This window comes from Budorcas taxicolor, chromosome 20 (assembly GCF_023091745.1).
Source record: "Budorcas taxicolor isolate Tak-1 chromosome 20, Takin1.1, whole genome shotgun sequence".
NCBI classification, from domain to species: Eukaryota; Metazoa; Chordata; class Mammalia; order Artiodactyla; family Bovidae; genus Budorcas; species Budorcas taxicolor.
Genome location: NC_068929.1, coordinates 21,494,508 through 21,521,411, shown reverse-complemented (window position 1 = coordinate 21,521,411; position 26,904 = coordinate 21,494,508). Strand labels below are relative to the sequence as shown.

Sequence of the window (26,904 nt, the reverse complement as noted above, 5' to 3'; positions counted from 1 at the left end):
CAGAAATGGTAAGGACCAAACAGAAACAGGAGAGATTAAGAAGAGGTGGCAGAAATACACAGAAGAACTATACAGAAAAGGTCTTAATGACCCAGATAACCATGATGGTGTGGTTACTCACCTAAAGCCAGACATCCTGGAGTGTAAAGTTAAATGGGGCTTAGAAGCTTTATTATGAACAAAGCTAGTAAGAGGTGATGGAATTCCAGCTGAGCTATTTCATATCCTAAAAGATGATGCTGTTAAAGGGCTGCACTCAGTGTTCCAGCAAATTTGGAAAATTTAGCAGTGGCCATAAAGACTCAACAAGGTCAGTTTTCATTCTGATCCCAAAGAAGGTCAGTGCCAAGGAATGTTCAAGCTACTGTACAATTGTACTCATTTCACATGCTAGCAAGGTAATGCTCAAAATCCTTCAAGCTGGGTTCCAACAGTATGTGAACCAAAAACTTACAGATGTACAGGCTGAATTTAGAAAAGGCAGAGGAACCAGAGATCAGATTGCCATCGTTCATTAGATCATAGACATCTATGGGAATTCCAGAAAAACACTTACTGCTACTTCATTGACTACGCTAAATCCTTTACTGTGTGGATCACAGGACTCTGGAAAATTCTTTAAGAGATGGGACTACCAGACCACCTTACCTGTCTCCTGAGAAACCTGTATGCAGGTCAGAAAACAGCATTTAGAACCAGACATGGAACCAATGGAGTGGTTCAAAATTGGGAAAGCAGTACGTCAAGGATAATCGTCTGGAGAAGAGAATGGCCACCCACTCCAGTATTCTTGCCTGAAGAATTCCATGGACAGAGGAGCCTGGCAGACTTACAGTTCATGAGGTCCCAGAGTCAGGCACGACTAAGCAACTTTCACTTTCACTTAGTCTATATAGTCATTGCTGGTATTTGGACAGAACGGTTATGGATGAGAGGGAAGAACCTTATGGTTTTCCAAAAAGCCATCTTATGATAATTAGTGATTTTTCTTTCTTATTATTTGCCACCCTGCTTATTTAGCTTATATGCAGAGTACATCATGTCAAATGCCATGCCGGACAAATCACAAGCTGGAATCGTGATGGAGAAATATCAGCAACCTCAGATATGCAGATGATACCACTCTAATGGCAGAAAGTGAAGAGGAACTAAAGAGCCTCTTGATGAGGGTAAGAGAGTGAAAAAGATGGCTTAAAATGCAACATTTAAAAAACTTAGATCATGGCATCCAGCTCCATCACTTCACGGCAAATAGATGGGAAAAAAGTGGAAACAGTGACAGATTTTATTTTCTTGGGCTCCAAAACTACTGTAGTTAGTGACTGCAGCCATGAAATTAAAAGACACTTGCTCCTTGGAAGAAAAGCTATGACAAACCTAGACAGTGTATTGAAGAGCAGATGACATCACTTTGCCAAGAAAGGTCTGTATAGTCAAAGCTATGGTTTTTCCAGTGGTCCTGTACGGATGTGAGAGTTGGACCGTAAAGAAGGCTGAGCATCAGAGCATTGATGCTGGAGAAGATTCTTGAGAGTCCTTGCACTGCAAGAAGATCAAACCAGTCAATACTAAAGGAAATCAACCCTAAATATTCATTGAAGGACTGATGCTGAAGCTGAAGCTCCAATACTTGGCCACCTGATGCAAAGAGCCAGCTCATTGGAAGAGGCCCTGATGCTGGGAAAGATTGAGGGCAAAAGGAGAAAGGGGGTGGCAGAGGATGAGATGATTATTTAGATAGATTCACTGACTGAGTGGACATGAGTGAGCAAGCTCCAGGAGATGGTGAAGGACAGGGAAGCTTGGCATGCTGCAGTTCATGGGGTTGCAAAGAGTCTAACAGGACAGAGCAACTAAGCAACAACATTATTAAATGCATATTAATTTTAAATGTTATATTTCTCATAATATTATGGAAGCTAGTTTGTGGTATTCCCAGTATACATCTGTAGAAAACAAGCTGTAATGAAAATGAATCACTTGTAAGGCTGTACAGGGAATTTCAGGCTTCACATCCCTCAGTTTTTCCACTGAATCTGGTATATTTTCTGATCTTGAATGAATATTTACATAGTTGAAGATTGTAGTTAGTAGTGATAAGCTTGTATTTCAAATGTATAGTAACAGACTTGCTTTGGGAAAATAATATAGGAACCTAGGAAAAGAGATGTTATGCTAGAACCAAGATAGTAAATAAACTAGGAGTTTAGTCTGTGTGACCCTTTGACCCTGTAGCTCAAATGATAAAGAATCTGCCTGCAGTGCAGGGGACCGGGGTTTGATCCCTGGGTTGGGAAGATCCTCTGGAGAAGGGAATGGCAATCCATCCCAGTGTTCTTGCCTGGAGAATCCCATGGACAGAGAAGCCCACAGGTTATAGTCCATGGGGTCTCAGAGTCGAACACGACTGAGCTGCTAACACGTTTCAGTCTGGATGGGCTTCCCTGGTGGCTCACACGGTAAAGAATCTGCCTGCAATGCCGAGGACCAGGTTTGATCCCTTGTTCAGGACAATCGTCTGGAGAAGAGAATGGCCACCCACTCCAGTATTCTTGCCTGAAGAATTCCATGGACAGAGGAGCCTGGCAGACTTACAGTTCATGAGGTCCCAGAGTCAGGCACGACTAAGCAACTTTCACTTTCACTTAGTCTGTATAGTCATTGCTGGTATTTGGACAGAACGGTTATGGATGAGAGGGAAGAACTTTATGGTTTTCCAAAAAGCCATCTTATGATAATTAGTGATTTTTCTTTCTTATTATTTGAAAGTTTGACTGTTTTTACTACCTTCTTTATTCTGTTAAAGAAAGAAGCTTAATTAAGACATAGTCTGCATGTATTGACGTGGACATAATATTAATTATCTGGTTTTTTAAGGAAAGTTTTGTGTTTCCTGTTTCTGTTTTTGTTACTGCTTTTTAGTCTTTTAGGGGGAGTAGGCTAAGACTGTAGTGGTTTTTTTCTCCTTTCTGTTTTTCTGGACTACATTAGCCATTCACATAACAGAAGATAATAGCCATTTTTAAAATTCATGTCTTCAAATGTTAATTTGATGCTTTGAGGCATAAATGACCTTTCTAGCCAGCCCAGACTTGTCAAACAAAGGAATGATAGGAACAAGCTGCTGTTTGTTCTAATACAACAGGCTGTTTTTCACAGAGAATTTCAAAACAATTTTGCTTCCCTCTTCTCTGAAACATTAAATTAAACGTCAGCCTGTACTAGGCTTGAATTTAGGAAGAATTGTGTACACACAAGTGGTTAAGTGAAATCACAACCACCTGTGCAGAGTAAACTGTAGGCTTCAAGCTTGCAGAGTTGTCAAGAGTGTGTAGTGCACTCCTGGCTCTTCAGGCCCATATCGGGGCTCAGAGCTGATCCATTGAGTTCATAGAGTGTTGGAGGGAAGAGAAAGAGGAAGACCAAGAAATAGATGAGCTGGGTGAGGTGTTGTACATAGCTTCATATTACTTTTGTTGCAGATTAGTTGAAACTAGTGAAGTGAACTGAGGCAGTGTTTTGGAATGATTGCTGGTCTTGGCATCAGAGGATTTGGGTTTTCTCACAGCTTTACCGCTTCACAGCTGGCTTACTAGCCTTGGGCCCTGCCCAGGAGGGGCCCTGCCTGCTGTGTCCATGAGTTGGTCAGATGGGAATAATATTGCTTGTCCCACTCCATTACCAACTCTATATGAGGATGTTTGAGAGGCACCTATGAATGATGGATGTAAGAGTGTAAAAACCCTGTTGTGTGTCTCTCAGTAATGGTGATGTTAACATTGCCTAGTTCTAGTTTGTTCTAGATACTGTTCTCTGACACCAACTCTTCTTTTCCTGGATATGATGTAAAGAAGTAGATGGAAGTTTTAAGTTTGGGTTGGGTTCTTATGTTCTAAAATAAATGACGAGGAATTGGGAGCCAGGAACACAGGAAAAGTCCACCTATAAATACTACAAGCCACTCCTTCTGTAACCTTACCCCCAAATAATTTAATGTCCACTTCTCTCCCTTGAGAGTTTAATGTTTCATGTAAAAGAGCAGAATATGTGCTTTGTTTTGGGGAATTGTTAGTTTATTTTTTCTTCTTAGCTATCATGAAAAAGGAAGAAAGAAGGAAACAATTCATTTTTGTCAAAGCAAGATAGTGACTCATTAACCCAAATAAGCTTAAAATAGTCACTGTTATGTCCTGAAAATTTGTTTCTCTTAAGTATTATTTCAAGAGATTGCTAGTACTATAACAACAAAAGACTTATATAGAGTACATCTGGCTTATTGCCTTTTTTCCTCCTCTAAGCAATGCAGAGGAGATTTCTATATTAATTTATATTGGGAATTAGGTTTGTTAGGGGGAAAAGGATCATTTGGAAGTTTGATAGTTCTAGTTAGGAAAGGCTTTGTATTTATAGGAAAGCATGCAGTGTGGCATATATTAATAGTTACATTTTAATAGAAAGGGGAACATTAAGATGTATGTAGGCGCTAAGATGTTATCTTGGATATAAAGTAATAGCTTAGTCTCTTGACCAGGGTAATATGATTGGTTTGTAGACATAGGTTTTAATGGGAGGATGTGGGGAAAAAAAAAGAGAAAAGTTTGTAAAATTAAAATTCTTATAAATTTCACAGGGTGCTTTAAGTTCTTACCACAGTTCTGAAACAAATATGTCAAGTTTCATAATTTATGATGACGTTATATTTTTTGAAAATGATTAAAATGATTTTAAGTTGCATTTACTAAATGGTATAGTCCCTTGATAAAATTCTATTTTTAGGGCCTTGGGATTTGGTTGGAATAATTTTGTGAAAAGATTCTTGTATTAGAAACCAAGGGATACCTATGTTCCAGACAGAGCCCAACTTGTTTAACCTTGGGTGCTTCAGTTGACTTCCATGGACCTTCTTTCATATGATAAATGATTGGAAATATAAATAATTTAGTGTCTTAAATGCCATTTACATTTTTACTGCTTTTGTCCTTGGGGAGTGTTATTAAAACCAGTAATGAAGTATAAGTATATATATTCAAAATACTGTATTTGTTGTTTTCCTTGAAGAGTTTTCATTTAGCCAAATGGATTGATTTAAAGTTTTTGACCACAGCTGCTACAGAAATGTGTGCATAGCTACTGTTTTGGTAAACATAGACTAGTAACCAGATGGTAGTAATACTTTAAAAAGTTGGACTATATGGGCTGGGAACCATCCAAGTGGAATTTTAAGTGTTTTGCCTAGGTACATTGGATTTAGTGCACACTAAATGAGTTTGAGTATATTTTATTACTGCAGTGGCTAGAAAGAACAAATAGAGTATTATGTGGAATACAAATAATGCTTATTAAGCTTGCAGTCGATTCCTTCTGATAGATGTTCCAAATTGCTGTCAGACGATATTTACTTACTCATAAACAGATGTGCTTTTGCTTTAACAGGATAACTATTGCAAACTTAGTTATGCAAATTTTAAACAACTGTTACGGATTACATTTTAAAATCATTGTTGATTAAATAAACTGATTTATTACATTTTGTAAGGTTGTTGCTTTGGTGGTTATTTTCAGTGACAAAGAACTTAATTTTTTGTTTTGAAATACTGATTAAAGATGGGATATCATGAGTTAAAATTTTTTTTCTGGTCTGCAGTTTGGCATGTGTATATAAGATGAGCAACTGATTATTATATTAAAAAATTTTAGTCACTTTATCAACAAATAAGGTGTTAGTGCCAATTTGAACATCAGCTGACCTGTGTTTTACATAAACAAGCAGTAGTAGCAGTCTTATTTTATCTTAAAATATACAGGTTGGTAGTATTGGAGACTTATTTCTTCCAGTTTTAGTTTTTTTCTCCTACATGTATGTATGATATTGTTATGGTTATTTAAGATCTTTGCTAGGTAGGTGTTATACTATTTATTGAATATATATATAAAGTTTCTGTAATTTCAGATTCTGATATTAGACTGTGAGCTAACTAGTTCACAGAAGCTCTGGTCTCTGCCAACTTTATTTTGGTCTTGTGATAGGTTCTGTCTACTTCAATGGGTTTGTATTTAATAGTTCCTACTATTTCTAATTCTGAAAGAGATGGGAATACCAGACCACCTGACCTGCCTCTTGAGAAATTTGTATGCAGGTCAGGAAGCAACAGTTAGAGCTGGACATGGAACAACAGACTGGTTCCAAATAGGAAAAGGAGTACATCAAGGCTGTATACTGTCACTCTGCTTATTTAACTTACATGCAGAGTACATTATGAGAAACGCTGGACTGGAAGAAACACAAGCCGGAATCAAGATTGCTGGGATAAATATCAATAACCTCAGATATGCAGATGACTCCACCCTTATGGCAGAAAGTGAAAAGGAGCTAAAAAGCCTCTTGATGAAAGTGAAAGAGGAGAGTGAAAAAGTTGGCTTAAAGCTCAACATTCAGAAAACGAAGATCGTGGCATCTGGTCCCATCACTTCATGGGAAATAGATGGGGAAACAATGGAAACAGTATCAGACTTTATTTTTTTGGGCTCCAAAATCACTGCAGATGGTGACTGCAGCCATGAAATTAAAAGACGCTTACTCCTTGGAAGGAAAGTTATGACCAACCTAGATAGCATGTTGAAGAGCAGAGACATTACTTTGCCGACTAAGGTCCGTCTAGTCAAGGCTATGGTTTTTCCTGTGGTCATGTATGGATGTGAGTGTTGGACTATGAAGAAAGCTGAGTGCCGAAGAATTGATGCTTTTGAACTGTGGTGTTGGAGAAGACTCTAGAGAGTCCCTTGGACTGCAAGGAGATCCAACCAGTAAATTCTGAAGGAGATCAGCCCTGGGTGTTCTGTGGAAGGAATGATGCTAAAGTTGAAACTCCAGTACTTTGGCCACCTCATGCGAAGAGTTGACTCATTGGAAAAGACTCTGATGCTGGGAGGGATTTGGGGCAGGAGGAGAAAGGGACAACAGAGGGTGAGATGGCTGGATGGCATCACTGACTCGATGGCCGTGAGTCTGAGTGAACTCCGAGAGTTGGTGATGGACAGGGAGGCCTGGAGGGCTGCGATTCATGGGGTCGCAAAGAGTTGGACTTGACTGAGTGACTGAACTGACTGACTGACTGACAGACTGACTGTTTCTCAGATTACTATTTCTAGCATTTATGTGTGCTTGTATTCACAACAAATATTTGTTGAATCATCATCTTTAGGTATTAGGCACTGTGCTTTAGGCATTGTGCTAGAACAAATAGGTAACACTAGTTCTCTGAAGCATGCTTGAGAGCTGGTAAAAGATAGTGTGTGGGGTGGCTAGTCACATACAAACACTTGTAAGTTTGTTTTCTTGGAGTATTGGAATCTAAACTTATACATCTGAGAGAAAAATAGATAATCCTTTAAAGTTTATTAACACTTTTTAGGTTTCATGATTTGGACTTGTGAGTAAAGGCCAAATTATAATGCCTGTCATTTACTGTGGGCACCTCACACGGCCACTGTATCTACATTACGCTCGCAAGCTTATATCTAGCATCCAACTACATACAAAAGTGAAATCCACTAGTCACCTTTGGTTACTAAAGGAGTATTCACCGACAAATGTGAATGATTTGTAAAGCTAGAAAATCTTTATTAGTCTGAGCAAGTCATTAGTCACAGCAGTACTAATGGTGTAAAGCAATCCAGATTATCGTGCCAGTGTGATACTTGTAGTTCTGCTAACACACGCGTTAGTTCATTATTGTACATCTAGTAACACTTAGATTTGATTAGTATAATACTGCCATTCACTGTGGTTCTTAAATATTGAACATTCTAAGCTTCCTGCTGAGTATGAAGGTTAATGAACAAAAGCAATTGTAATGTATGGTATGAGAAATGTATAGCTTCAAGTTTTCCCCCACCCCAACCCCATTCAGAGGTTTATTCAGTAACATGCATCACCACAATTTACAAAGTTGTGTCTTTAACACAAAATTAATTGCTGATGAGAGAGAGACATGCTAGAAATATGACTTTTAACTAAGTGTACCGATAGTCCCGAAGAACAATTCTAATATTCTGGGTTTACCAATAGCTGTTAATTTAACACTCTCTCACCCCAACCTCACAGCCTGCATATAAAACTGCATCAAGGAGTCAGCACCTAGGAGACTAAGTAAATTATTGGTAATTGCCAGCCTTATCATATTTTGTTACCTTACTCTGATTCTTTTTTTTTTTTGACAAGAAACTTGTCATATTTTGTTACCTTACTCTGATTCATGTTTTTTTGTTTTTTTTTTTTTTTTTTTTTTTTGTCATCAGTATCCTGTATGCTGTTCATCTGGACCTTTGTTATAGACAACAGTAGGGAAGAGACCTAATAAAAAGTCCCACATTTTTCAGAGAATAATTTAGAATAATGCTATTGAAGAGTATCCAGTATCAGAACAAACAGGCAATGAACAGCATATAATTTTACACATTATTCAGAGACATTAAATATACATATTAGTAAGGTAGCAGATGCTTTAGTTCTGAAATTCACATGTAAAGCAGTAGTCTGTCTCTGCAGGGCTCCGCTCCAGCCAGTGCTCCTTCACATGTAATGAATAGCTAATTTCAGTCCTATGGTCCATAGGAGACTTGACTGGGGAACTGGGAGGAGAAAAGCATTCCAGCTCTGTGAACAGCAGGATATGCTGAGATGTGCTTTTTAATGGAGAAACATTTTAGAACTCTTGGGGGTAAATTCATAAAGAGGATTGTGCATGTGTTTTTGTGTTTAAATTAAGGAATTATTAATATAGTTAGGCAACCAGGAGTCTGGCAGCTGTACTGCAAAAGAGGAAAACCAGAATCTGGCTACAAACTAAGCTTAAAAATAGCTTGTACTTTTGATAAAACTATCTGTGTCCAGTGGAGCCATTTATTAGAAAATAGGCATTTAAGAACATATTTTAACTCATTGAAATATGGAGCTGACTTTTAAAGCTAGTCTTTGCATGCATACAGAAAAAGGGAAGTGACTTTTATTCTTCTGCCTCATGGAGACTTCTTTGTCATTTGAGACTTTCTTGTGTTCATAATTCTTCCATCCATCTATCTTGTCAGTATTTGTTGAGCATCTGCTGTGTATCATGATGTTCTGGGAGCCCTGAAATGAATAAAATCAGTATTTACCCTCAAATGGTTTATAGTCTGGTGGAAAGACAGACTTATAAATGCTATAACTAAAATAAGAATAAGGAGTTTATCTGTGGAGGCTAGAGTTTTCAAGCTAAAAGTCTGCTTTTTTAAAATTGTGAAGTATAAAATACATATTGAACAGTGTATAAAGCATATGCCTACAGTTGGACAGAGTGTTAAGGAATTCTACTTTATGTATTCTTTGTGCTTGCTTCTTTTATTCAACATTATGTGATTCATCTGTATGATTGTAGCATTCTCATTGCTGTGTAGTAAACTGTTTTATATCTGTACCATACTGTGTTTAGTCTTTCTATTGTTGGTGGACATTTGGATTGCTTCCAGTTTTGGGGTATTATTAACAATAATATTAAGAGTGTTCTTGATTATGCATCTTGGTACATATGCTCATGTACTTCTTTAGTTTATGTTTGCCTAACAGTGAACAACAGACTGGTTCCAAATAGGTCAAGGCTGTATATTGTCACCCTGCTTATTTAACTTATATGCAGAGTACATCATGAGAAATGCTGGGCTGGAGGAAGCACAAGCTAGAATCAAGATTGCCAGGAGAAATATCAATAACCTCAGATATGCAGATGACACCACCTGTATGGCAGAAAGTGAAGAAGAACTAAAGAGCCTCTTGATGAAAGTGAAAGAGGAGAGTGAAAAAGTTGGCTTAAAGCTCAACATTTAGAAAACTGAGATCATGGCATCTGGTCCCATCGCTTCATGGCAAGTAGATGGAGAAACAGGGGAAACAGTGGCTGACTTTATTTTTTGGGGCTCCAAAATCACTGCAGATGGTGATTACAGCCATGAAATTAAAAGACGCTTACTCCTTGGAAGGAAAGTTACGACCAACCTAGACAGCATATTCAAAAGCAGAGACATTACTTTGCCAACAAAGGTCCGTCTAGTCAAAGCTATGGTTTTTCCATTGGTCATGTATGGATGTGAGGGTTGAACTATAAAGAAGGCTGAGTGCCGAAGAATTAATGCTTTTGAACTGTGGTGTTGGAGAAGACTCTAGAGAGTCCCTTGGACTGCAAGGAGATCCAACCAGTCCATTCTAAAGGACATCAGTCCTGGGTGTTCATTGGAAGGACTGATGTTGAAGCTGAAACTCCAATACTTTGGCCACCTCATGCGAAGAGCTGACTTATTTGAAAAGACCCTGATGCTGGGGAAAATTGAGGGCAGGAGGAGAAGGGGGCGACAGAGGATGAGATGGTTGGATGACGTCACCAACACAATGGGCATGGGTTTGGGTGGACTCCGGTAGTTGGTGATGAACAGGGAGGCCTGGTGTGCTGCACTTCATGGGGTCGCAAAGAGTCAGACATGACTGAGCGACTGAACTGAACTGAACATGAAATTGTTGGGTCATAGAGTATATGTAGCTTCAACTTTACTAGATAAGGCTAAAGTATTATTTCTAAATGATTTGCTCCAGTGTGTAAAGACTTGAAGGATTTTTGGCATTGCTGACTTTAAAAATGTCAAATATTATAGGATTTGGTTTTCTCATGGGAATGTGGTGAGGATAGTTATATGTAGCTAACATGTAGTTCAGAAGACCTTTCAGTCTAACCTGAATTGCAGGAATATGCTTGAAATGCCAAATCATGACTTAGTATTTACCCTGGTACCTGGAAAAGTCTTGAATGAATTAGGGAACATGGGGAAGATCTTAGAGACTATAAAGCATGCCCCCAGTTTGATTAACGCTAGGAAGAAAAGGGGTGGTGGAAGCTAGATTATATTAAAGGTAAGAGAAGTTTAGTGACTTTAAAATTTGAGCTCACATTTTGAAGTGTAATTCTATTTTAATCTCTTCCCTAGTGGGAAAGAAGAAAGGTGACTGATTTGGTCGGGTAATTTTTGAAAAATTGACAATTCTTTGGCATGAGCCCCAGACTACTTTTCAGATTTTGTGTGAAATAGGAGAATGGCAGTTTTTTAGGTGCCATTGGTTGCGAGGGCACGGGATGTGGACAGGGAGAAAGCAGTAACTTTTGACCTAGCAGGAGAGCAGATAACCGGGAGTAGTGGAGATTTCACATAATCAATCTCTCTTATCTTCCCAGACAGGAGAAAGAATGTCATGAATATTAGAACAGTTAACAGAGCATTACTTTAGAGATAGGGGACATACAGGTTACTTTTTTTTAGCCTTCAAATCATAAGAAATAGGAAGGCTTTTATAAAACTGCTTTTTAAAATATCTTTTTCCCATAGGCTTCTCTGAGAACTGAGTTTACAGAGTGCTTGGAGCTTGCTTTTGGCATCTAGTGCAGCAAAACATGTTGGAGCATGAGTGATTGGGATGTTCAGACCCAAAGCTACATTGAGTGAATGGGAAATTTTCTGTTGTATTCAGTTCAGTGACTCTCTAATGCATGCCAGCCATGTGCCTGGTCCTGGTAGGTACTGAGGACACAAAGATGAATAAAGCAGCTTACAGTCCACAAAGACAGACGGGCATATAAACAATCCAGCATAGTGTTATATGTGATAAGGGGCTATAATAACAATCTGCAGAAAGTACTTCAGTGCACAAAAGAGATGACAGATACTTTTGTGTGTGTATGATGAGTGGTGAGCTTCTAGGTAGTGGTGGCCTTTCACTGAGAGGATGAATGGACTTGAAATAGGTCATACAGGTGACTAGGATTTCTAGAGAGAGGAGAGGCATGTTTCGCAGAGGAAATCACATGAGCTAAATGGTTTATGTCATTAATTCAGATTATGGATACTCTACATGAGATTATATTATATGTAAAAGTTAAAATTTTGTGGCAGTTTAGTCTGTGATCCCAAATTTGAAATTGGTTGCTTTTCCTGTTTTGTTTTTGATCACTAAAATTGACATACTCCTAATATTTTTTTCCTTTCAGTCAGTCTTTAGTAATTAGGCAGAGTTACCTTGAAAACACTTCCTGGATGTAAGATGGTTTCATGGGTAGACTAGCCAGTTCATCTTTCATCATCCAGAGCTACGTATTAAATGCTTAAATGCAAGGCATCTGTGTTCAGGAGAATATAAACGCTTATATAGGTGTGCTCAGTTGCTGAGTCGTGTCCAACTCTTTGTGACCCTGTGGACTGTAGCCCACCAGGCTCCTGTAGCCCACCAGGCTCCTGTGTCCCTGGGATTTTCCAGGCAAGAATGCTGGAGTGGGTTGCCATTTCCTTCTGCAGGAGGTCTTCCTGACCCAGGAATCAAACCCATGTCTCCTACATTGCAGGCTGATTATTTACCACTGAGCCACCTGGGAAGCCCAAATAAAGAGAAAAGCTTAGTCCTTGCTTAAACTCAGTCCTTGCTTTTATAGGGTAGTGATTTCCAACCCTCCCCCATATGTTTCCTATACTTGTAAAAAAGAAAAATTAATCTATACAATGAATATTCCTTTCAGAAAGGAATAAAAATAGTGGTGGTCATAACCTTAAAATTATCTAGTCTTCCTCCCACATTTTATGTGTGGGGAACAAAGGCCTAATTGGGTAAACGACTCATCTGGAAATGTACAACACAGCCCATCCATATCCTGGGGCTGGGTGAGGAGATTGGGATACGTTAGGACAAGGTTCTCTGACTGCCTCGGCCCAGGCTTTTTCATAGTTTCTGTCTGCCAGGATTTGAATATATATCACACATCAGTCTTCTCATATTTACTGCGGTTATGGTTTAAAGTTTATCCGATTAAGCTAGATTGGAGGCACCATGGTGTGGCCGAGTCAGATGAGTCGCCACTTAGCACGTCAGCATTGTGCACGTCAGCATTGTGCGCGTCAGCATTGTGCGCGTCATCAGCTCTCAGTTTCCTTCTCCTTATCTATAACAAAGGCAGAAATAATATGTATTTTACTGAGTTGTAAAGCTTTTAAATATAAAAGTTTCTAATCATGCTTGGCTATTAATTGCTACCAGTCTTTGTGTGTGTGTATGATCATATGAGATCATAGCACAGAAATTACTTTTCGAAGTATTGTACTCTGAAGGGGGAGGAGCAGGATGGAGCTGGGGATTCAGTTCAGTTCAGTCGCTCAGTCGTGTCTGATTCTTTGTGGCCCCATGGACTGCAGCTCGCCAGGCCTCCCTGTCCATCACCAACTCCTGGAACCTAACCAAACTCATGTTCATTGAGTCGGTGATGCCATCCAACCATCTCATCCTCTATCGTCCCCTTCTCCTCCCACCTTCAATCCTTCCCAGCATCAGGGTCTTTTCAAATGAGTCAGCTCTTTGCATCAGGTGGCCAAAGTATTGGAGTTTCAGTTTCACCATCAGTCCTTCCAGTGAACACCCAGGACTGATCTCCTTTAGGATGGACTGGTTGGGAATTAAGAAGTACAAACTATGGATGACTATACTTGTATAAAATTGTAAATCAACTATACCTCAGTAAAAAACCCACACGATAGTATCATGTTCTTTACAAATGAACATAGGCCTGTTAAATTAGCTTCCTTAGAATATATAGTTAGGTAAAACAGAATCACTTTGCTGTCCCTCTGAAACTAACACAACATTGTAAATTAATTATGCTTCAATAAAAGGTTAAAAAATAAATTAGTTTCCTTTCTCATTCACTGTTTCATTCTCTGCTCCATAACTAGTTTGTTTAATGGTAATATGACTTCATTAAAATGGTTACAGAACTTAGTGTTTATTTTAGTAAATTCCATGATTCTCTAGTAAATGAGATAGTATATGTGAACAAACAAAAAACTAAAAGCTTCTGTTTGGGGGAGGAGAGACGGTAGAGGTGTTGGTAGGTACTGTGAAAGTTGTGTTCATGGAGCGTCTCACAGAGTCCCCCTGGCTCTGATCTGACGCGCTTGGAGACAGTAGATGGAACAGCAGCGCTGAACCAAGAGGTGTGTGAGAGTGTGGTGAGCAGGGTTGTCACGAGGAAGTAAAAAGTAGATGTGTTTGGGAATCGAGAAAGAATAAGGCCATATGTAGTTGGAAGTGGAAGTTGACCGAAACTGGCCTTGACTCGATATTTTGAAGAAGTCTGAGAAAACCACCATGCCAGGAGGAACAGAGAGTAACAGGCGTAGTCTGGGGCTTCCTGCCAGCCAAACGTGGATACGGTGAGAGTTGTGGGTTTGATCCCTGGGTCGGGAAGACCCCCTGGAGGAGGGCATGGTTATTTACTTAAAATGCCACCTACTAGGGGAATAGGTTGGGAAGCCTCATAAAAATGGCAACACTGTCACCCTGGCAGTCTTTGTGGAGAAGGAAATGGCAACCCACTCCAGTATTCTTGCCTGGAGAATTCCATGGACAGAGGAGCCTGGCGGTTAGTCTTTGTAATCAGAACATCTTCATTCCCCCTTTGAATCTCTTTGTTCATCCTGTAAAATTTCTCTTGAGCATTTATATCTAAGAATGTTGTTTTATAAAGTCTTAGCTCCATCCTAATATTATAGTAGATCAGTAAATTAGAAAACGGCACCAATACCTATATTGGTATTATGCCCACTGTTGCTTTTCAGTCACATTGGTTTCTCATTTTGGTTCACCCAAGATGATTTTTTTAATTTATTAATTCTCTAGAAGTTTAATATTTACTTTCTTGTTTGATTGTTTTTAGTAGCCTAGGTTTGAATAAGTCCATTTATACCATCTCATGACTCTCCTCTCGTTAAATTATGCCAGTCTGCACTCCAAAATTCCTTAGCAGTTTGGTTTATAGAAGTATAGCAGTGGTAATAGTTTGCCTGAGAGTGTGTTGTCATATTTCCAAGAGTCACATTCCCAGCATAGCTGGGACAGATGGTGATGCTGACTGTACAAACCTTGTAGGGGACCCACTCCATCCTTTTCATGCTCTTCCTCTCTGTCAGTGTGGACATTTTAGGACAGTAGCAGAGTGAAGCAGGTGGGAAGGCAGGCTGAGTGAAGCACCTGTCCCCTGATTGATGTCCAGGTGTGATTCAGGCAGTAACTAGAAAAGAAGGCTGACTGGAAATATTAAATACTTGGTCACCTCACTGCCAGCTTAACCAGCCCAGAGTTGGGCTGGGGTGCTGAGCAGTTTGGACTGATTCTGCTAAGGGTTTCAATGAAATGAAAGAACAGCTTATTTTTTAGAAACATTTTGTGTTCCAAATTAATAAACAACTATTGCTTCCTAGAAATTACAAACCTAGTAGCAACTCAAAAGCCTCCTGTCTTCTAACGTCCTTAACCACTTCTTTCTCTCCCTTCTTTCTTTCTGCTCCTCTCATGTCTGTTTACTCACCTTTCCCCTCCCAACAATCTGGTAGTAGCAGAAAGGTGAGGGGGAAATCGTGATTTGTTCAAATTCTTCTTTGCCCCAAGTGTGAAATGGGTATTGCCGAAAGCAGTGAAAATGGATGGCTATAGTTTGATTTTAATCCATCAGCCCACCCATTCTCCTGGGAAGGGGATGAGGTGGGACAAAATGGAAACACATCCCCAAGACTCATATACTCTTGTTTTAAGTGACTTATTTGTGTGATTTTTAAAAAAATTGACAAATTAAATAAGGGCCACTAAAAAGTATGCAGTCTACTGAATTGCCACATTAGCACATATCCTTTCAGCTTGGTTCAGTTCAGTCACTCAGTTGTGTCTGACTCTTTGCGACACCATGGACTGCTGCACGCCAGGCCTCCCTGTCCATCACCAACTCCCAGAGTTTACTCAAACTCATGTTCATTGAGTCAGTGATGCCACCGAATCTCCTTCTCCTCCTGCCCTCAATCTTTCCCATCATCAGGGTCTTTTCAAATAAGTCAGCTCTTCGCATCAGGTGGCCAAAGTACTGGAGTTTCAACTTCAACATGAACACCCAGGACTGCTTTTGTTTAGAATGAACTGGTTGGATCTTCTTGCAGTCCAAGGGACTCTTTAGAGTCTTCTCCAACACCATAGTTCAAAAGCATCAATTCTCTGGTGCTCAGCTTTCTTTATAGCCCAACTCTCACATCCATACATGACTTCTGGAAAAACCATAGCTTTGACTAGACGGACCTTTGTTGGCAAAGTAATGTCTCTACTTTTGAATATGCTGTTTAGGTTGGTCATAACTTTCCTCTCAGGGAGTAAGTGTCTTTTAATTTCATGGCTGCAGTCACCATCTGTAGTAATTTTGGAACCCCCCAAAATAAAGTCAGCCACTGTTTCCACTGTTGCCCCATCTATTTGCCGTGAAGTGATGGGACTGGATGCCATGATCTTCGTTTTCTGAATGTTGAGCTTTAAGCCAACTTTTTCACTCTCCTCTTTCACTTTCATCACGAGGCTCTTTAGTTCCTCTTCACTTTGTGCCATAAGGGTGGTGTCATCTCTGGCAATGTTGATTCCAGCTTGTGCTTTAACATATCCTTTAAGTGGGTTAATAAAGCCCTCTGACAGGTATAGGTCACTGTTGAAGATTTTTTTCACTTCTTGGTGCCCTAATGGTTATACTTCTGTGAACTATGAATGCTTGATCTTCACAATCAGTTTATTATTCTTGTTACTAGATATTTACAGAACTCCAAAGTAGTAAATAGTAAACAAAGAAAATACTGCCCTTACCCATGAACTAAGCAAATGATTCATGAAGGAGAAGCTTGGAGCTTGGGAAAAGCCTGCACTTGAGGGAGAAATAAATGAGAGCAGGGAGGAGGAACCTCAGGAACATTTGCCTTTGGTCATTTTGGAAACACTTAAGTAGTCAAGTTTATTTTTTAGGGGTATCTGTAGTTTTACCTTGCTCAATTGAGGGTTATTTATCTAAAGATAATGTGGTTCCAAGAAGTCTGTTTCCAGGGACTATAGTTTGAAGCTCCTGTTAGCTTAAAAAGTATGTCCTGGTTCCTAAAGACTGACTGGCTAGTGTGGTTGTTGTCATTGTGATCTGTGAAGATTGCTTTAATTCAGGAGTGATTTATCCTGAGTGTTAACTGCTTACCACTGCACAGAAGAGGCGGTAGTTCGAGTTTTGGCCCTTGTTCAGCTGGGGAAACTTAAGCTACCGTAGTCCTTTCAAAAAGCCTAACTAGGAATCTGGCATCGTGGCAGGAATGTTTTAGTTAGATTCAGGAAATCAAGGTACAAATGTCAGAGTAATTTAGATGGACAGACTAACTAGGTTTTTATTTTTTTAATCCAAATTTTGCTTTGAGTGATAATCCTATTAAATACATTATTTAAAGTTTTTTATTCGTGTATCAGGAGACCTGTAGGAAGTAATGAAATTTCCTATAACTTGTTTTTATTTTAATTTCTCCAGTGATCTTAATTTTTCAACTTTATAGTTTTTCAAAAGCAAAATTTCACATTGCAATAAAATCCTCCTATGAAAGGAAATGCAGTTTTTCAGCCTTATGTTGGTTACTTTTTTACCATCTGGGTGTTTGGGGATTTTTGTTTTCTGTCTTTGAAATTAGAACTTGATGGAAAGTAGCGTTAGGTAAAAGATTATTTTCATATGGAATCAAGTATTTCTTATTGAGTAAAGATATAGTAGACTTACAGTTAACTTACATTTAAACAATCCTTTCATAGCAACCAAAGTTAGCTCCTTATAAGTATACTTCTGATGTCTTATGCTCAGTCTTGTCATAATGATGGATTTTGGCCAATTTCCTCCCTTGAGAGCACTGTATTTAAGTGGGGGTATTGCGCTTAGGGCCACTTTAGTGTTCTGTATTTAGAGTAGACCTGTTTTTATTACTATATACCACAGATATAATTTACAAAGTTAAATCTAGTACCTTCATCTTGATTTTTTATACTGTATTTTATACCCAAATGTGATAACTGATCTATGTCAGTCTAGGAATCTTTTTTTAAAAAAACTTATTATTTAACTCTAAATTCATGAGTTTGAAGGCCTTTAATTAATAATTTGTAGGTTTTTAAAAATGAGATGCATAAAATACTTCAAAATCTGAAGATATTTTAATCAGAGTACTGAGTTAACTTAGATCTTGCCTTAAGGATGACAAGTGTTCAGACTTATATAGTAACAGTTCAAGTGATTTCTCCTTGTTATTTTCCCAACATACAAAGGTTTCTTGTTTGTTAAAGGAAAATACTTTATCCCATGATGGCAGTAGAAGAAGGTTCTTTCCTTTTAAATGGAAGGAGGTAGACATTCCAGAGTAACACTGGACTTCATTAGCTAAAAGTGCTTTATTTTACATTGTAGTCCCTGAAAGAGTGACATACTTTCTCAGTGTTTTTAAAAATGGCTATTTTTTAAATTCAGAAAAGATGAAGTTTGGAATTCTATAGAAATTGAAAAGATTTCAGCACCTAATACATTGTGTTCAGTTGGCAGGACATGGTATCTGTTAAAAGGTAAACTTCCTCCTCACACTTTTTATAAATGAAATATATAATAGATATAAAAGAAAACTTATCATACATTTGTGAGTAGCAAAGCAAAAATACAAGGAATGCTTGTGTACCTACTATCTAACTTAAAAATATAACATTACTGGGACCTTTGGAACAGTTTGTATGCCCTTGCCAGACACCTTTATTTCATTTCTTTCTTCCTACCACCAGAAGGAATTATCAAGCACCTTGAGAGTTTTGTATTAAACATTTCCTTGCCTTAAAACAATTCTTCCCATTAAATATTCTGCCTCCTTCTTTATATACCATAACTTGTTTTTTTCATTTTTTCCTCTTTAAAGTGTTGTATTTGAGTTCATTAAGACAGGTGTGATAGGACTTCCTTGATGGTCCAGTGGTTAAGACTCTGCACTTTCAATGCAGAGGATTCAAGTTTGACTCCTGGTCAGGGAACTAAGATCCCATGTGCTGTTCAACACAAAACCCCCCAAACCAGATAAGATTACAATTTCAAGATTTGTGTGGAACCACAAAAAACCAAATAGCCAGGACTTCCCTGGCGGTCCAGTGGTTAAGAATCTGCCTGCCACAGGGGACATGGGTTTGGTCCCTGGTTCAGGAAGATTCCACATGCTGAGGGGCAGTTAAGCCCACGTGCCACAACTACCAAAGACTGCAGGCCCAAGAGCCCATGCTGTGCAATAAGAGAGGCCACCGCAGTGAGAATCCTGTGCACCTCAACTACAGAGGAGCCCCTGCTTGCCGCAACTTGAGAAAGGTTAGGCATAGCAAAACAAGACCCAGCACAGTAAAAAATTAAAAGAAGAAAAAAATAAACAGCCAAAGCAATCTTGAGAAATAAAAAACTGTAGCTATCATGGTCCCTGGTTTTAAACTATATTACAAAGCTATAGTAATCAATGCAGTATGATACCGGCACAAGAATAGACAGACAGATCAGTGGTACAGCATAGAGAGCCCAGAAATAAATTTATGCATGTATGGTCAATTAACTTATAACAAAGGAATCAAGAATATGTAATGAGGAAAGAATGTCCCTGTAATAATTGGTGTTAGAAAAACTGGACAGCCACATGTGAAAGAATGAAATTGGACCATTCATTCATACATTCATGTCGTTAGTTCCTTGACATCAGTCTTGGCAATGGTGTGTTTTTGTTTGTTTTTTTTTTTTTTGATCTGACTCTAAAAGCAACAGCAAGAAAAGCAAAAGTAAACAATAAGACAGCATGAACTGGAAAGCTTCTGCATAGCAAAGAAATCATCAGCAAAATGGAAAAGCGAGCTCCTGAATCGGAGAGAATGTTTGCAGATCACGTTGCTGATAAGGGATTGGTGTGCACAGTATAGAAATGGCTCATTCATCTCGATGGCAAAAAAACCCAAAACCAAACAAGTAACCAATTTAAAAATGACGAGCAGAAGCATGTATGGCTGAGTCGCTTTACTGTCCACCTGAAACTACTACAACATTGTTCATTGGCTATACTTAATTATAAAATAAGAGGTTTAATGAAAAGGAAGCAGAAAATCTGAATAGAATTTTTTTCAGATAAGACATATGGATGACCAACAGGCACATGAGAAGATGCTCAGTGTCATTAGGGAAATGTAAATCAGAACCACAGGGCCACCTCACACCTCATATAGTAGTTATCAGAAAGACAAGAAATAACAGATTTGGTAAGGATGTGGAGAAATGGAGACCTTTATGCATTGTTGATGGGAATTGCTACAGCAACTACGGAAAAAAGTGTGGAGATTCATCAAGAAATTAAAAATAGAACTGCCATATGATTCAGCAAGTCCAGTTCTGGATATTTATCCAAATAAAACAAAAATAATAACTTTAAAAGACTTGCATACTCCTGTGTTCTTTGCAGCGTTGTCTACAACAGCCAGGATACGGAAATGACCTAAGTAAGTGTCCATCAATGGATGAGTGGATTAAGAAAACGTGGTCTATAACAGAATATTATTCAGCCACAAAATAGAATGAAATCTTTTTGTTTGCACCAACATGATGGACCTTGAAGGCATTTATGCTAAGTGAAGTAAGTCAGAGAAAGACAAATACTATATGATCTCACTTGTATGTGGTAAATAAAACAAAAACCAAGTTCATAGATACAGACAACAGATTGGTGGTTGCTGAAATAGTGATTAAAAACTACAAACTTCTAAAAATAAATGAGTCATTGGGATGTAGTATACAGCATGATAACTGTGGTTAGTAATGCTGTATTGCACATTTGAGAGTTGCTGGGAGAGTGGATGTTAAGAGTTCTCATCACAAGAAAATTGGAGCTATGTATGGTGATACGTGTTATGAAATAGACTTGTGGTGATCATTTCTCAGTGTATACAAATATGGAATAATTATGTTGTATACCAAAACTGATGCAATTTTATGTGTCACTTGTATATCAAAAAAGAAAATGAAACCAGATGTGATGGATTTTCACAGCTCTAAGTGTTCTACCATATGAATATGTCACAACTTAACGCCTGCTGCTCATAGATATTTGGGTTGCCTATTTTATATTACAAAGCTGCTGAATTCTTATGAAGTTGAATTATTTTGTATGTCTCCTGGTATTTCTCTAAAATTCTCCTACCCTTTCTTTTGCGATGAGATATCCTCTTAATCTTTATTTTTATTTTATTTTTTAATATAAATTTACTTATTTTAATTGGAGGCTAATTACTTTACAATATTGTATTGGTTTTGCCATACATTGACATGAATCCGCCACGGGTGTACATGTGTTCCCCATCCTGAACCCCCCTCCCCCTCTTAATCTTTAAATTGGAACTTTAGATATTTACCTTAAAGCAGCTGAAAGGATCTTTGTGGTTTAGGTATTTGTGATCTGTTTGCTAAGATCTAAGTAACCGCATGCTTGCTCAGTCATGTCTGACTTTTTGTGACCCCATGGACTGCTGCCCGCCAGGCTCCTCTGTCCAAAGGATTCTCCAGGTAGGAACACTGGACTGGGTTGCCATGCCCTCCTCCAGGCAGTCTTCCCAACCCAGGGATCGAACCCAGGTCTTCTGCATTGCAGGCATATTCTTTACCTTCTGAGCCACCAGGGAAGCCCTAAGTAACCATACCATATTGTTTTTTAAACAACCTTTTATTTTGAAATAATTTCAGATTTACAGAAGAATTGAAAGATGTACAGAATTTCATCAACCCTTGACGCAGCCTCCCCTAATGTTACCATGTTACACAACCTTGGTACTTTTATGAGAACTAAAGAAATTAGCCATTGGTGCAGTACTATTAGCTGCAGGCTTTATTCAGATTTCCCTAGTGTTTCTCCTACTGCCCTTTTTGAGCATCCAATCCAGGATACTCTATTGTATTTAGTCATTATGTTTCCTAGCTCTTCTAATTTGTGACAATGTAGTGGTCTTTATCTCTTACGACCCTGACACTTTTGAAGAATACTGGGCAGGTATTTTTGTAGTGTGTGTGTGTGTTAGGTGCTCAGTCATGGTTGCCCCTCTGCGACCCCATGGACTGTAGCCAACCGGGCTTCTTTGTCCATGGAATTCTCCAGGCAAGAATACTGGAGTAGGTGGCCATTCCCTTCTCCAGGGCCTTAATTTGAATTGTCTTGATACAGGCTTCAGCAATATGTGAACCGTGAGCTTCCAGATGTTCAAGCTGGTTTTAGAAAAGGCAGAGGAACCAGAGATCAAATTGCCATCATAACGCTGGATCATTGAAAAAGCAAGAGACTTCCAGAAAAACATATTTCTGCTTTATTGACTATGCCAAAACCTTTGACTGTGTGGATCACAGTAAACTGTGGAAAATTCTGAAAGAGATGGGAATACCAGACCACCTGATTTACCTCTTGAGAAACCTATATGCAGGTCAGGAAGCAACAGTTAGAACTGGACATGGAATAACAGACTGGTTCCAAATAGGAAAAGGAGTACATCAAGGCTGTATACTGTCACCCTGCTTATTTAACTTCTATGCAGAGTACATCATGAGAAACACTGGGCTGGAGAAAGCACAAGCTGGAATCAGGATTGCCGGGAGAAAAATCAATAACCTCAGCTATGCAGATGACACCACCCTTAGGCAGAAAATGAAGAAAAACTAAAGAGCCTCTTGATGAAAGTGAAAGAGGAGAGTGAAAAAGTTGGCTTAAAGCTCAACATTCAGAAAACAAAGATCATGGCATCCAGTCCTATCACTTCATGGGAAATAGATGGGGAAACAGTGGAAACAGTGGCAGACTTTATTTTTAGAGGATCCAAAATCTCTGCAGATGGTGACTGCAGCCATCAAATTAAAAGATGCTTACTCCTTGGAAGGAAAGTTATGGGCAACCTGCTGCTGCTGCTAAGTCGCTTCAGTCGTGTCCGACTCTGTGCGACCCCATAGATGGCAGCCCACCAGGCTCCCCCGTCCCTGGGATTCTCCAGGCAAGAACACTGGAGTGGGTTGCCATTTCCTTCTCCAGTGCATGAGAGTGAAAAGTGAAAGTCAAGTCGCTCAGTCGTGCTCGACTCTTCGCGACCCCATGGACTGCAGCCTACTAGGCTCCTCCATCCATGGGATTTTCCAGGCAAGAGTACTGGAGTGGGGTGCCATTGCCTTCTCCGATAAACAACCTAGATAGCATATTCAAAAGCAGAGACATTACTTTGTCAACAAAGGTCCATCTAGTCAAGGCTATGGTTTTTCCAGTAGTCGTGTATGGATGCGAGAGTTGGACTATAAAGAAAGCTGAGCGCAGAAGAATTGATGCTTTTGAATTGTGGTGTTGGAGAAAGATTGAAGGCAGGAGGAGAAGGGGATGATATAGGATGAGATGGCTGGATGGTATCACCGACTCAGTGGACATGAGTTTGGATAGACTCTGGGAGTTGGTGATGGACAGGGAGGCCTGGCGTGCTGTGGTTCATGGGGTCACAAAGAGTCAGACACAGCTGAGTGACTGAACTGAACTGATACACTCTTCTCATGATTAGATTGAGGTTGTGCATTATTTTGCTAGAATATCACAGAAGCAGTAATGTTCAACATTCTCATTGCATCATTTCAGAGGGTACCTTAATTATTAACTTGACTTACTGTTGGTTATGCTAACCATGTTCACCTGCTTAAGTGACAGATTTCTGTAAAACTTCTGTCTTTTACTTTTCATTAGTTAGGGGTTGCTAAAGTCCAATCCACACTCATAGGAGAGGAGAATTAAGCTCCATCTACTGGAATGATGAGCATCAAGGACTTTACGTTACATATCTAGAGGGGAAATTCTTTGAGGCTGTGCAAATATTCTGTTTCTCTTTAAAGCTTTGCCTGCTAATTTTATCATTCATCAGTGTATCTTGGCCTGCAGCAAATATTACTGTGGTGTTCTAATGATGATTTTCATTTTTCTCATCCTCTACATTTTTTAATTGAAATTCTTCTGTAAGGAAAATGTGTCCCTCTCCATTTATTTATTTATTCATTCAATAGTTTGTATCCGTACGGACTCAGATGTTTATTTTATTCTTGAGTTATAATCCAGTACTAATGTTATTTTGCTGCTCAAATAGTTGCATCCTGGCCAAGGGGACTCTTCAGGATGGGACGGTTCCCTCAATTTTTTTTGGAAAACACTTCCTTTCTGGCATCAGTATTTTCTTCACCTCGGCCCTAGAATCAGCCAATTTTCCAAGAATCTTTGGTTTCTCTTATTGGAGAATGGTATTTAGAAAGGAAGACCTGGGCACATCTTGTTTTTTAAAATAATGTTCTTCTTGAGAAAACAGAGCCTTCTTATGTTAGACTTCATACTTATATTAGATGTGTTTATGCTAAAAGAATTTTTTTTTTATGTCTGAGAGAAAACGGAGATACATACGGTGACAGGTAGAAAAGTTAACTCTTTCTTGTTAATATTGGTTATCTACTCAGTAGCGATTAATCAAACGTTACCACATCACATATTTCTAGTAATGAGAAGTAATTTTAGACTTTACCTTTTCGAGTTCAGGCCACAAAACTTGAAAAGTTTGTTTTTCTCTAATTATTACTTTCTGCTTGGGATATAATTGAGAACAGTAAGTCAAAAGAACTGCTGAAACTGCCAAGCTAAATCCACCAATATCTACCCCAACTCAATAGAGGAAAACCTCAGACCTGTGCTTAGATCTCATTTAGTCTTATTTTTATACAGCTCTAAAAACGATGGTTGTCTAGTTTCCAAAGTCCTAAAAGATGTAAGCCAACATTTTAGAATAACTAGAGGGGACCCAGCTATTAAGCACAATGTCAGCTTGAAAAGGGGGCGTTTGACTTCTGCAAGAAAGGAGGGGGAAAAAGAACAGACTGGTACTTGCCCCTGAGAGCAGTGCAGGAGATCCTCAGCTAAAAGACCAATAACCTGGCCGAGTAATGCTGTGGACAGCATTGCTGGAAGGACGTAATACAGTAAATGCTCATCATGATAACCATGAGTCATCACAATCAAGTGTTAAATTAGGTGTTTTGAATACTGTTTAGGAAGTTAAAGTGTTGATATGTTTTTGAAAGATTTTCATGAATCTGTTAAAATGAACATGCTCCTTCCAAGAATAAATCTCTTCGTTTTTCAGTCTGAACCTTTCTTAAGAATTATTAAGAGGCAAATTTTTTGAGCATACAGCTCTACTGTTTTAGTAAAGTCATGATCATGAAATTGGATCCTCATTTAATCTGATTATACCAGCTTAGTGTTCCCTTAGGGTATCAACCTTTCACTTCTGATTTTCTCCCTTAAAAATTATATCATTAGTATGGCTGTCATTGTTATACCAGGAGAATTCAGTTCTGCAGAAAGATTTGATGTATCAGAGGCCTTCTCAAAAAGAACGTGTAACAATAATTTTCCTATATTTATTTAGAAAAAAACAAAACCCAAATGTTTGAGGAAGAATCATCATAGAGAAAGAAGTGGAATTCCTTAGGTTTTTTAGAAATTATTTTAAGGCTGTTATTTCTTTGGCTTGCCTAGATGTTTTTACCCTCTTGTTTAATAAAATGTTGAACTTTGTTTTTTTTTTTTAAACTTATAAACTTAGACATGTGTTTTTATAGACCTGTTAAGTTGTCCCCAAAAGAAGAAACCTTATTCTTGGCTCAGAATAGCTGAGATGTCCCTGGTAGTTAGTTAATAAATGGTCTGGGTAGAGTTTGGAGTTCCTGGAGAATATAGCTGCCACAGAAAAAGATTTCCTCTGTCTTTCTAATGAATTTTCTCCTGCTGTGCATATGTATTTAAAGGTAATTTTGATAGAGGAGTGTAAAATAAGGAAAAGTGAGGCAAGGTATTAACACAAATGTGTTTAATCAAGGTGGAAAGTGTGGAAGGAATTTGAAGGAGCAAAGGGAGGGCAAGAAATCAAAGAGAAAGGCCAGTTAGACCAGGTAAAAGATACCATGGGTAGCTGTCATCCATCTCTCTTTCCTCTTCTCTCTCTACCGTATTTTACAGCCCTAACATTTATAGGTTTCTGAAGCAGAGAAACAACTTTCTATTAGAAATGAGGCCATTTCCAATTTCTTGACTATCCTTCTAAGTAAAAGAGAAGAGGCAAATTTATTACGTTTTCAGGTAGCAGGGTTCAATTTCACAGCCAGAGAAATTAGTATGAACAATACGAAATGTTTGTTAAGCTGTATGTGATTTATTATGTGTGTCCATGTGCTTTTTTTTTTCAAAATTCCAAAGCCTGAAAACTAGCCACATAGTTCGTTTCTCAGGTGTTTTGTTTTTGCTTGAAACTGTGTTTCCTTGACTGTAATATTTTGTTTTAGGCAACTAAAATAGGTTTTTATAAACATAATGATTTTGATTGATTAAAGAAGTTGACTATATATCTTTTGACTGGTCTTTTATGTCATTGAATTATTATATTTTTATCTGTGTTTAATATATATGTATTTGATGAAATAGAGTAATCAGTCATTGACTCGTCAACATGATGCCAGTTATTTATCATCATTCCATTTTCGTTTAGTGCCCATTATAAACTTGTTCTCGAATTATTCTTGTTTCATCATTTCATGCTCATTATTATGTGGGCTTTCAGTCCTCTGTTTCTAAGAATGGATAATAAAGTCTCTTGAACTTGGATAAGTATATTGCCACCAAATAAGTGAGTACTTGCATAGGCATTGCAGGTGCCTTTAAGCATCTTAGAAGTAAACTGAATATACCTTTGAATTACATTAAATTTTTTCTTTTTGCCCATGCTGCACAGCATGTGGGATCTTAGTTCCCTGACCAGATATCAGACCTGCACCCCCTACATTGAAAGTGTGGAATTTTAACCACTGGACCACCAGGAAAGACCTCTAAAACATTAAGTATTCTTTTTTTAAAAAGCCC

General features: G+C 38.5%; 1 protein-coding gene and 1 non-coding gene across 2 annotated transcripts in view; both read left to right on the top strand.

The window, feature by feature from the left end:
- Positions 1–26,904, top strand: part of ZSWIM6 (zinc finger SWIM-type containing 6) — a 208,093-nt gene that overhangs the window by 88,505 nt on the left and 92,684 nt on the right. The window lies entirely within an intron of this gene.
- TRNAE-UUC (transfer RNA glutamic acid (anticodon UUC)) lies at positions 18,880–18,952 on the top strand. Its single transcript has one exon. It is a non-coding gene; the product is annotated as a tRNA-Glu (tRNA).